Genomic DNA, 11,047 nt, shown 5'->3' with positions numbered 1-11,047 from the left:
AGGTATCCCCTATGTGGAAGGAATTGGTAATAGGGTGGGAGGATAGGGGGTATGGGGGAGTGCGGGAGGAGGGGAGAGAGAGGGAACTGGGATTGACATGTAAAACAAGCTATTTAAAATTAAAATAGAAAAATCAAAAAAATAAAATGAAGAAACACTATATGCTAAAAAAAAGAGATGGTGGGAATTTGGAAACAATGAGCAGTGGTTTAATGTAGTGTATTTTGAAGAAGCACAATTGAATGCAGAACTTCACAAAAAACATCTAGATTATCAAATGTTTTGTCTATCTATCTACCCATCCATCCACATTTTATTTTTAAGTGTGTGTGTGTGTGTGTGTGTGTGTGTGTGTGTGTGTGTGTGTGATAGTGTGCATGTGATTTCGGGTGCCCCCGGAGGCCAGAAGAGGGCGTCAGATTTCCTGGAGCTAGAGTTACAGGTGATTGTAAGTTGCTTACTGAGTTGGTCAGGGGAGACAAACTTAGGTCCTTCCTTTGCAAGAGATTTACACACTGTTAACTTCAAAATCATGTCTCCAGTTCACTCTGTTATAATTTTAAGGCTATTCTTTAAGAATTAGAGACATTTTTCAAAAAGTATTTATAACTGACTCACACCTAAAGCTCACCAAACTCACTCACATATAAGAGAAACACAGTGAATCCACCCATACAAAGGTTTAAAAATAACACGTCTACTTTCTAATTCCCGTGTTCTCTGTGCCAGTTTTTATACATTTCGCAGTTTTCTAAACAGAAAAGGGCTGTTTTTACATAAAATCTTCTTGATTTCTGCAATATTTTTGTAAAGCAAATTATTACAAGAGAGACTATCACAGTTGCCAGTTGTCTCAGACTGGCCTTGAATTCATGGTCCTCCTGTTTCAGCCTCTTGAATAGTTGGGATTATAGACACACACTACGCCGTGATGCCAGGTCAGGAACATTTCTGAAAAAGGAATTATAGAAGTCTGTAATTGGTGATAGTGTAACACATAAAATATATTTGTATTTTATATAAAATGACATGCAGAGAGTCTGGCTGGTTGCTTCTGCTGAAACATATAGGAAGTTAGTCACAAAACACACAGAGTATATTCATCAGAAATTTTGGTATCAATGTTCACAGTGAAAAATATTACTTGTAGGAAAACAATCTCCCTTACTTCAGACACAGGATAGTGTACTATATGATCTTAATGGGCTGTTGCAATCCAACTATAATTAGATGCATCCACTGCCTCTGATGGAGCTTCCAGGAACAGAATCCTTTCTCTTTCATATCAATGAAGAAAAAGGACAAATTGTTACTTTCAGTCCCTTGAAAACAGCTCTCAATCAGTCATCAAAACTATCTTTTTCCATTTGGATTCTCCATCATTTGTGTTTATTACAGACCATTGCTAGAGTTAAAAGGGATACATTCTTTTGAAGGCAGTGCTTCTGACCTACAGAATCCATAGTTCATTGGTAGCATACTTGGAAATCATGCCTTACAAATTGGCTAGTTTCCTGGGAATATTTGGCCAGAGGATTATTTTTCTTTGACTTGTCTTTTTTTTAAGTGCACAGCCTCATATGTCTCAGTCTGGCCTCCAACGAGCTTAGAAACTTGCTGAGGATGACCTTGACTTTAGATGCCCCCGTCTCTACATTCTGGTGCTAGGCAAGTGTTCTGCCAACTGAGCTGTTATACATTTCCAGCCCTCCATTTGTGTTTGGTGCTTTTCATTTTCAAGTTCAGACTGTGATATTTCCTGACCCCACCTAAAAATTCTGAAGATACATTGTATTTTGAGGCTATGACTTTGTTGACTGAGTATAATTTACATGGAGACATTTATTCTTTCAATATCTGTACAAGATTAATTTGAAACCACTAGATGATTGAGAGTTTCACATTTTCAATTTGACCTAAATGTATTCAGAATTTCTGCCAGGTCTCACCCACATGAAGGTATATTCAAAAACTGTTCATCTGGGATTAGTCTCATCTCACTGACTTTACTTACTGATTAACAAATGTGTAAGAGCCAGTTGCTTTAAGGCAACCAATCAGGTCTTTCTATGCATTTAACCAGTTTCTTAAATCATTAATATGAAATCTGCCAAAGAAGGATTTTAAATAGGAACCAAAATAGGTTTCTTTGGTTTCAACCCACTAAATTAAATCTTGTTCTACCCCTGTCTAGCCATTTTCTTATTGCTGAAAGGGTAACCAAAAACATGTTAGCAACATTCATCTAAAAATACTGCAATACTGCTACTCAAAGATACCAGCAATTCTTTCCCACTTACCTATAGTCATACTTTTTGTGATTACAATATGAGATATACTGATATGCTTTGAGAGCATTTTGCAAATGCTTTCAAGTTCTTCATTTTATGGTATAATTTCTTTGTAGAACTAAATAATTAAACAGCTGTGGATTAACTTATTTTGGCTAGCTTATATGTATAAAAATTCTCTGACAATATGTTGCTAAAATGTGAATTGGTTTAAACTTGTTTGGCAGTTCAGAAACCTAGCATTGCCCAAGTAAGTGGTTGGTCCCCCATTATATTTTAATGTACGAGCCTTTTAATGATGAATCTCCTAGCCGCTCTATGGGAGTTACCATGGACACTAAGAGGCACTCTACAGCCAAATCATGTGGAGAGAAAAACATGGTTTTTTTCATATATTTCAGGTATCTGCAGATTTTCAGAAGTGGTTCTATCACTAAATACATGGCATTTAGCTTTAATTTAGTAGAGTATTTTTCTGAGAGCATTTCAGCTACAGCTTTTTGTTTTGTTCTCTTCTGTACTGGACTGCATTTCATCTCTGTGAAAGACCTTACAGTGCAGACACATGATAATTTTAGATGTTAGTTAGCTCTGGCAGTAAAGCCTGTATGGGACTGATTGGACTGGCAGATAAGGAGAGATTTGCGTAAGGCTGTCACCCCCTCAGCAAGATCCATTAAGTCTAGAGGAGAAAGATTTATTTCTGTCTACACCCTTTCATTTGGTAAGTATAATCTTGCTTGTGTTTTTCTTGCATTTTGTGGTTGTAGCTATACATACTTTAAAGCAGTTCTTGGGAAGATCTTCTTTAGTAGGAATTATTGTGCTCCTGTTGATAGACTTTTGAGAGAGGGCTGTTTTTCTACGAGAGATTTAATGTACTGGGGAGATAGGATTATGTATTTACTATAACAATATTTTATCCTCTAAAATCTTTTAAGTAAAGGGTATTGTGAGTCCACTTTTAAGGAGAGGGCAGCATTAAGGTTAGTGCTTTAAAATTTTACAATAATTTCATATGTTTTTGTATTTCTTAAACATCTATGTAAATTTATCTTCATGTGCTACAATTTTGCATATTTAATAGACTTCTACAGTTGCTCTAGGTCATTGACTAACAAGATATTTTTAAAAATTAAAATACATCTTTTTCTATTTGTAGCCATATATATCCTTACCTTTGAGCGAATTAAAATTTTTACCATTAGAAGGCTTACACAAATTAAAGCCCCCTCCACACAACCTTCTCTATGTCTTTTTAAGGTTTTTCATTAAATATACATAACCAGCAAAATGTTGTATGATATTATCCTTTTCCTACTATATTAATTAACTTTATGCAAGCCACTTGTTTATAATTCCACCTACATTGGCAAGACTATTATTTGTTTTTATCTCTAGAAGAAATGCCCAACAGATACATTAGGAAAGTAGGTAGACAGCTGGTAAACAGACTGATTCTCTGCCTCAGGGCTTGCAAAGCATTTCACCAAATCCATCTTTCCCTCATTCATTTCCTACCATTCCAACTTGTAAATTGTCTGCTTTTGCCTTCTAAGCCCTTGAATGGCTGGAGTGTTGAAAGAAGATGGATGAAATCAAACTTGCTCTTCATCAGCTTTCACACCAGTCAATAGGTTTTCTTTTACTGTGTTCTGTAGCACATTTAAAAAATTATTGAATTGGAAAAATTGTAACTGACAACAGTTTCAAGTTTACAGAGAACAATATAAGGATATTTTCATTTATGTATATATTTTGTTATGTCTGAACCATGTTGAATAATATACCTATTATCTCATTCTTACACTATTTTTTGGTGAGATCATTTAAAAGCCACTAAAATTTGATTTCTTTACCTTTTTAATTTTAATAACATAATTTTGAAACACTTGTATTTGCTACCACACTGAATTATTATTTTTAGCATTTAATTTCAGTATAATTTTGGAATGACTTTTCTGGGTATTCCTCCCTTGGACACTCTCCCACTTTTGGGATTTAATTCTCACTTTTCCATAATAAATCTATATTTATTCTGCTAAAACTATTAATATTTGGAGATAAGGTGATATTCTTGAATAAAAAATATAAAATGCCATGAGGATCAAGATGGCCCCTCTTTGTGGGCCCTCATTGCATTCTAGGCACTGCATGTGGGGAGTAAACAGGATTTCAAGGCACTGCTGGAAGTTGGAGCAAGTGACTTATATACATCAGAGAAATTATCAGAAAAAACTATTTGTTTTCTTAAGCTAAACTCCTTGGCCACATAACAAGGTTCTGCTAGAATCATAAGCTTGAAATCCAGTTTTCATTCTGGCTCCCATTGACTGTTATGTGTAATCTGTTACTAAGTTCTATTAATGACAGCATTTTAATATTTTTCAGGTAATTTTCTTCTCTCAATCTTTAATGTCCTTCCATATACAGTTTTTAGAATTTGAAAATTTGATGATTATATTTTCTTATACACCTTCAGTGAAGACCAGGCACGGTGGTACATACATGCCATACCAGCACTTGGGAGGTTGAGGCAGAATGATCAGGAGTTTAAGACTGACATTTGTACATAGTGATTTGGATGTCTGTCTGGGGTAAATGAGACCCTGTCTGAAAAAAAAATCAACAAACCATCCCAAACACATTTACAGGAACCAAATGTGGTGTCATAAATGTGTAATGCCAATATTTGGAAGGTTAAGTCAGGAGGATAGTGAGTTCCAATTCTCTCTCTCCCTCCCTCCCTCTCTCCCTCCCTCCCTCCCTCCCTCCCTCCCTCCCTCTCTCTCTCTCTCTCTCTCTCTCTCTCTCTCTCTCACACACACACAAATAAATAAACTAATTCTTCATTTTGGTCTCCATTGCTAAGGGAGATTTTTCATACTTTTTTTTTTAACCATTTTGACCTCATTTTGTGTATCCCAGCACTTTCCTTCTGGCTATTTGTTGGGAACTTCCTTTGTTTATTTGAACGAGTGTGCTTGTCTGGAGCCTTTGCTCAAGCAACTCACTCTTTTTGTCCTGCTATCACTTGCTAATATTTTAGCTCCCAGTGTAGATAATTCCTTTCTCAAGAGCTTTCTCTGACTCCAAGTCTAGCTAGGTCAGCCCCTCTCTGTATTCCCTTCTATTTTCTCAACAATTCCTAGCATTCTGCAGTCGTACTTAGCCCATTTTCCTCATTGCACTATGAATTCTCTGATGACAGGAACACTATTGTTACCTGCTGACCATTGTTTCTCAGTCACTTTCACAGAGTTTAGCACAGCATAGTTACATAGGAATGTGTGCTAATTAAAGAAAATATTGATTAAACAAGAACATAAGTTTGAAAGTTATGGAACAATTTATCAATGGAAAAATTTGAGGATAAATTGGTTAGATATAAATGCTAAGAAGACTTCAAGAAACCAGTTGGACTAAACTCCCATATCATGTTAGAATCCGTACTGTATCTCTCCCCATGAAGCCTTCTATGTTCTCTTTATGAAAACTGCAAAGAAAAATTTTAAGACACTTTGGTTGTCTCGATATTATTATGTATTTATTTTTGTGCTGTAGTTAAATATTGGGACTTGTGTTTGTTGAATCTATGTTAAACCACTGTGTTGTATCCCACACTTATATATATATATATATGTTATGTATGTTTATGTATATATGTATACATGTGTATGCATTAAAATGTCTTCCTTGAATTTGAATCAGTTACTATTATAACTTTCATCCAGTTTTTATCTTTCTGACTTTCATCCAAGCTTGGCCTTCTTGAGCAAGGCAAAAACCAATGTTTTTTCCCCTTTACATAAAAGCATGCTCTCAAATGAGAATTGTATCCTTAAGTACTTCCTAAACAATAAGTTCTTTAGTTGCAGCAGCAGTTTTTAAGGAATACGTTCATGTAGACTTCTTGTGTCATCCCCTGAAACTCTGAGTCCATAATCGTCGTGGGGTTGATTATATGGATCAGCAATGATAACAGGAACCCTAGAAAATTTTGATGCAGTAATCCATGGACTGCATGTCAGAAAAAATGCTGTGCAAAAATAGTTTTAAGTCACTCAATTAATGGTATTTATAAAATCTGACTCTCAGCGTTCCCAGCTGTCTGTGGTTTCTTTAGTGTAGTCTTTGCAAAGGAGTGCAATATCCAGGGTTTAGTTGTTGTGACTTATTTTCTGGACAGTCCCATGAATCTAAAGCTGGCTTTGAATTCAACTGAGCCTAGACTTGAATTCCAGATCCTTTTGTTTTCATTTCCCAAGACCTGGAATTACAGGTGTGGGCTAACCTACCTAGCTTCAGTAAAATTTTAAATAATGTAAAGTGGAAATATGCCATGTCATTTAGCCTTATTTATGTTCCACAGACATTTTACACAATTGTTTCTCCAGTTTTTAGGAGACATCATTGACTCTGTGTCTCTGTTTCTGTCTCTTTGTCTGTCTGTCTCTGTCTCTGTCTGTCTGTCTGTCTGTCTCTCTCTCTCTCTCTCTCTCTCTGTGTGTGTGTGTGTGTGTGTGTGTGTGTGTGTGTGTGTGTGTGTGTGTTTGGCATTCAGGACTGAATCCAGGGCTTTATATGGTAAAAACCCCAGCTCTGTGATTGTGTTGTTAAGTAAAACCCGTTTGAGCAAGAATAAATGATGGGAAAGCCTTGAACCCAAGCTTACAGATAAGCAAGCAAGAACAAATGGGCTGAGATAACAGTACATGAAGGCATATCTTCAAAAGGAGTAGCGATGTGTCCCAGACCTACAATGTAATCTTTTTAGTATCTCATTGTCCCTGACTCACAACCAAAGGGAGTTTTCCCATTACTATTCATTTGTGAGAAGTGCTGCTCACTGTCACCTATTAATCTGCTTCATCCCGTATTAGGAAGCTGGTAAACCTTCTGTCTGTCCCCTTAACTCACAATAAGAATCAGCATTCTGTAACCATCATTTCCTACTTCAGATGATAGAAGCCTGGCATACTTCTTTGAAAATGTTTTTGTTCTTCAACAGATGACTGAGGGTAATCTGAAACTCTGAAAATAGTTACTAGCACAATCCTTCCACATGCATACAATTTGAATAGGTCTGGCAAGATTTATTTAAGTTCATTAAAGTGTCACTGAGTGTTATGAATTGACTTTACATGCCTCAGTACAGCCAGTGTACAGATTAGCACTTTCTATTATGACACCCAGACTCTGCCCTTGACTACAAACAGCAGGAAAAATTTATGAGCCAGGAAAACTTTCTTGGATTTTGCCTTAGGGAAGGAAAGAATGAAATTAATTTGCTCATAGTATGGGAGCATAAATCTCTGAAGAATCGGGGGTGGGGGATAGGGCAGTCACACTGGTTGAAAATATAGTTGATGAAATTAGTTCTTAATATCTTTAGATGTAATTACCAGTGTGGAGAAGAGAGTCAAGGTGGTAAATAAAACTTTGAAATTTAGCAGCTTTGTATTCAATTAAGGGATGGAGTGATGGTCTCAGCTATTATGTAGACCAGGGATGGTTTAGAATGTGATACTGAGAAACAAGGAATAATACTTCAGTGCAATGTAGAGTTAAATGAGTTCAGTTTTTGCATGCACAAATGCGTAACTCAAATGCTGTCTCTAGGAACAAAATATAGAAGGAGGCAATGTGGGGGCTTAGATAGCAATCACCATTGCATTTCTGTTTAACAGGACTATATTTTTTCAGTATCTTGTATGTAACAGAATATAAAAAATACATTTGATGCTGTCTCTGTCTTTCACGATTCCCACTAAAGTGAGAGCAAACAAGGCAGAAAGCAAGTGGTAATAGTGGGGTGTGGTGGCACTCACTGTAAACCTAGCACTTTAGAGGCAGAATCAACAGAATCACAAATTTATGGCCAGCTATGCTACACTAGGTGACCCTGTTTCAACAAAACTAAAAAGGATAGTGATAAGATCTGGCAGAGATAAGCCCAGATTACTTTTAAGAACTCACTGAATTTGAGGGCAGCCAACTGATGAGAATGTCATCACAGGCTTTTTTTTTTTTTGAAGTAGTCATGACTTGAATCCTGAAGGACCCTGCAGAGTTCCCTAACTGAAAGAATCTGGGGGAAGCCATCTGGATTAAGAGGAATAATAGGATATGTAATCAGTGTGGTATAGTGCTATCTGGAAGGAGATACAAGCAGACATGTGGTAGATGAAAGTGGAGAAATGGACCTCGACAGCATAGAAAGGCCCACATGCCTCGCTCAGGTAGCCAGGCGTTTTAAGCAGTAGTAAGAAGAATAAGACACTGTTTCTGGTGAGTCTCTTGGCAGCAGCATGGAGAATGGAAGTAGGCACTACCAAAAGAAGGGGAACTAATTAAAAGCTCTTTAATAATCAGGAGGGAGACTGAAATGTCCTCAACAAAGGCAGTAGAAGGAAGATGGCAGCATAGAATGGATTTGAGACTACTGGGGAACATTGTTCTTTTTGGTCATTATTTTGCATTGTTTTAATTCAAAGTTTATTTTCCCAGGAATTCTAAATGGTTGGTATGATAGCATCTGAAATAGGGGTATCAAAAACCTTGGAATGGTTGTATGGGGCCCTAATCCTAGCTCTTGGGAGGGCAAAAAAAGAAACTATAAGTGTGAGGTCAACTTAGGCTACATAGTGAATTTTAGGAAAGACGGAACTACACTGATATATATATTTTAAGCATACACAGTGGACTTTTATTCAGTCATAAGGAACAATGAAATTTGCAGAAAATAATGATGGATCTAGAAATGTTACATGAGGTAACCCAAACTCAGTAGGACAATACTGCAAGTTCTCACTCATATGCACATTCTAGCATGTGTGTATGAGAGAGACAGGGTGGGAAAGAGAGAGAACATATGTGCCTATGTGTACTAAATATTGTTCTGGAGGTTGTTCTTATATTCACTAACTTAGAGCTTCCCAATATCCCTCAAAGAAGTAATATTATTTATGTATTCATGTATGTGAGTGTATGCATGCACACAATTGTGTGTGTGTGTTTTCTTTGTGTGTGTGTGTGTGTGTGTGTGTGTGTGTGTGAAAAGGCAAGGAGAGGTCATGAAATGTCATCTTTTGTAACACAAAGATTATTCCTTTAAGGCCAAGCCTCTCCATGAACTTGTGGTTCTTGTTTTGTTTTCTTGGGTGGACTAGAAACCAGAAATGTTTAATGCCTCCCCCCAAAAAAATGATTCTTAGCAAGGTTATGGTAAGAAGTATCTGAGAACACATAGGTCAAGCAGTATATGGGTATGTGACATATTATATATACTGTATGTGTTTTTGATATTAGTAAAGTATACGTAACATTTAAGATGATTGTTTATATGCTATTGTAAAATATATATGAGTATTTTAAATAAAATTAATGAATATAATAAAACTTAATATCAATGGGAAAACCTGAAAGCAAATACATAAAAATATTACAGGTAAGTATTTGCCTTTGATTGTAACTGAGAAAAGATTATAGATAAGTCTTAATCAAAAGAAAAGAGCCTTTATTTATACACAGTTAACTGTTGCTAGGAAAAGCAAAAGACAATTTTCTTTCTTTTTTTGCTTACTAGTGAATTTAGAGTTTCTTTCTCCATCCTATCCTTCTTTATTACAGAAATTCTCAACTGATCCTCCGTTTGATTTGAAATATAAGGAATGAGAATTATAAAATGCAGTCTTTCTTTGTGATAGAAGTTCATTTTATTTATTTGGAAGAAAACAAGTTTACTGAGTACACTTCTTGGGATGGCAGTCTGTGCAGAGATACAGTAAAACCGGAAATTTAAAAAGGGGAGGGGCTGTTTGGGGTTCTTTTTGGTCCAGTATTGGTTACCAAACCCAGGGTCTTGCACTTGCTAGGCAAATGCTCTATATTGAGCTAAATCCCCACATCTTACCATTGTGCTTAATAAATCATTTTTATATGCTAATTCCCAGTATAAAAGTTTAGTTTCAGGCCTGTTCTTTTTGTGCTTCATGTACAAAATGAGTGCAGTTTCTCTTAGCATAATCATTCAAATTAACCCTCTATGGCCACAAAGTCATCCCGAGGAATTGCTTTTCTTCCTGCATTGTTTTTCAAAGTACCATCTATGGCAGATCAATTTTCTTGTGACAGAGATTCCTTTGAGACTGTGTGGTACACTGTTCAAATTCAAAGGTGTGACTGACACACACACACAAATGTTGAAATTAGTGATAAAGGACCATGCCAAAGCATTCTGGTTGTTTTCCCCAGTAACTTCATTGAGTATTAGTGAAAGGAGTTTAAAGACTCCTTGGGAGATGGTCATATAGTGGAAACTGGAGCAGCAGCTTAAAGGGCTCACTACTTAGCTGCCTAAATAGATTGGGTCAGATTATGGAGGCCCCAAGCCACCTCATAAATGACTTTCAGCTTTCCTTGGCTTCTACACTAGACGTCTATTTAAGTTGTAAGAAGGAACTCCTAAACCCCAAGATTGATTGACTTCAATTCCCAGCATTAAATCGTCAGAATTCCACTTAAATCAAACCTGTATCCCCCCAAAATACTTTCTAAGATTATTTGATGATCAAAGCGCTTTTTATCATACAATACTGACATGATGAGAAGAAACTGGACATATTTTGGAGTTGTTGGAACAACTTCAAAGAGTAAGAGTGCAGAATGTGGAGAGCTCTTCTTCCATGTTTGGAAGGCAGCGCATTGGCTGAGATTCTCTGTGAGGAGAAGCTGCCTTGAGAACATCTAAGGTC

This window comes from Mesocricetus auratus, unplaced genomic scaffold (genome assembly GCF_017639785.1).
Source record: "Mesocricetus auratus isolate SY011 unplaced genomic scaffold, BCM_Maur_2.0 Super-Scaffold_100003, whole genome shotgun sequence".
Lineage (NCBI taxonomy): Eukaryota > Metazoa > Chordata > Mammalia > Rodentia > Cricetidae > Mesocricetus > Mesocricetus auratus.
This window is presented reverse-complemented; position numbering follows the sequence as displayed.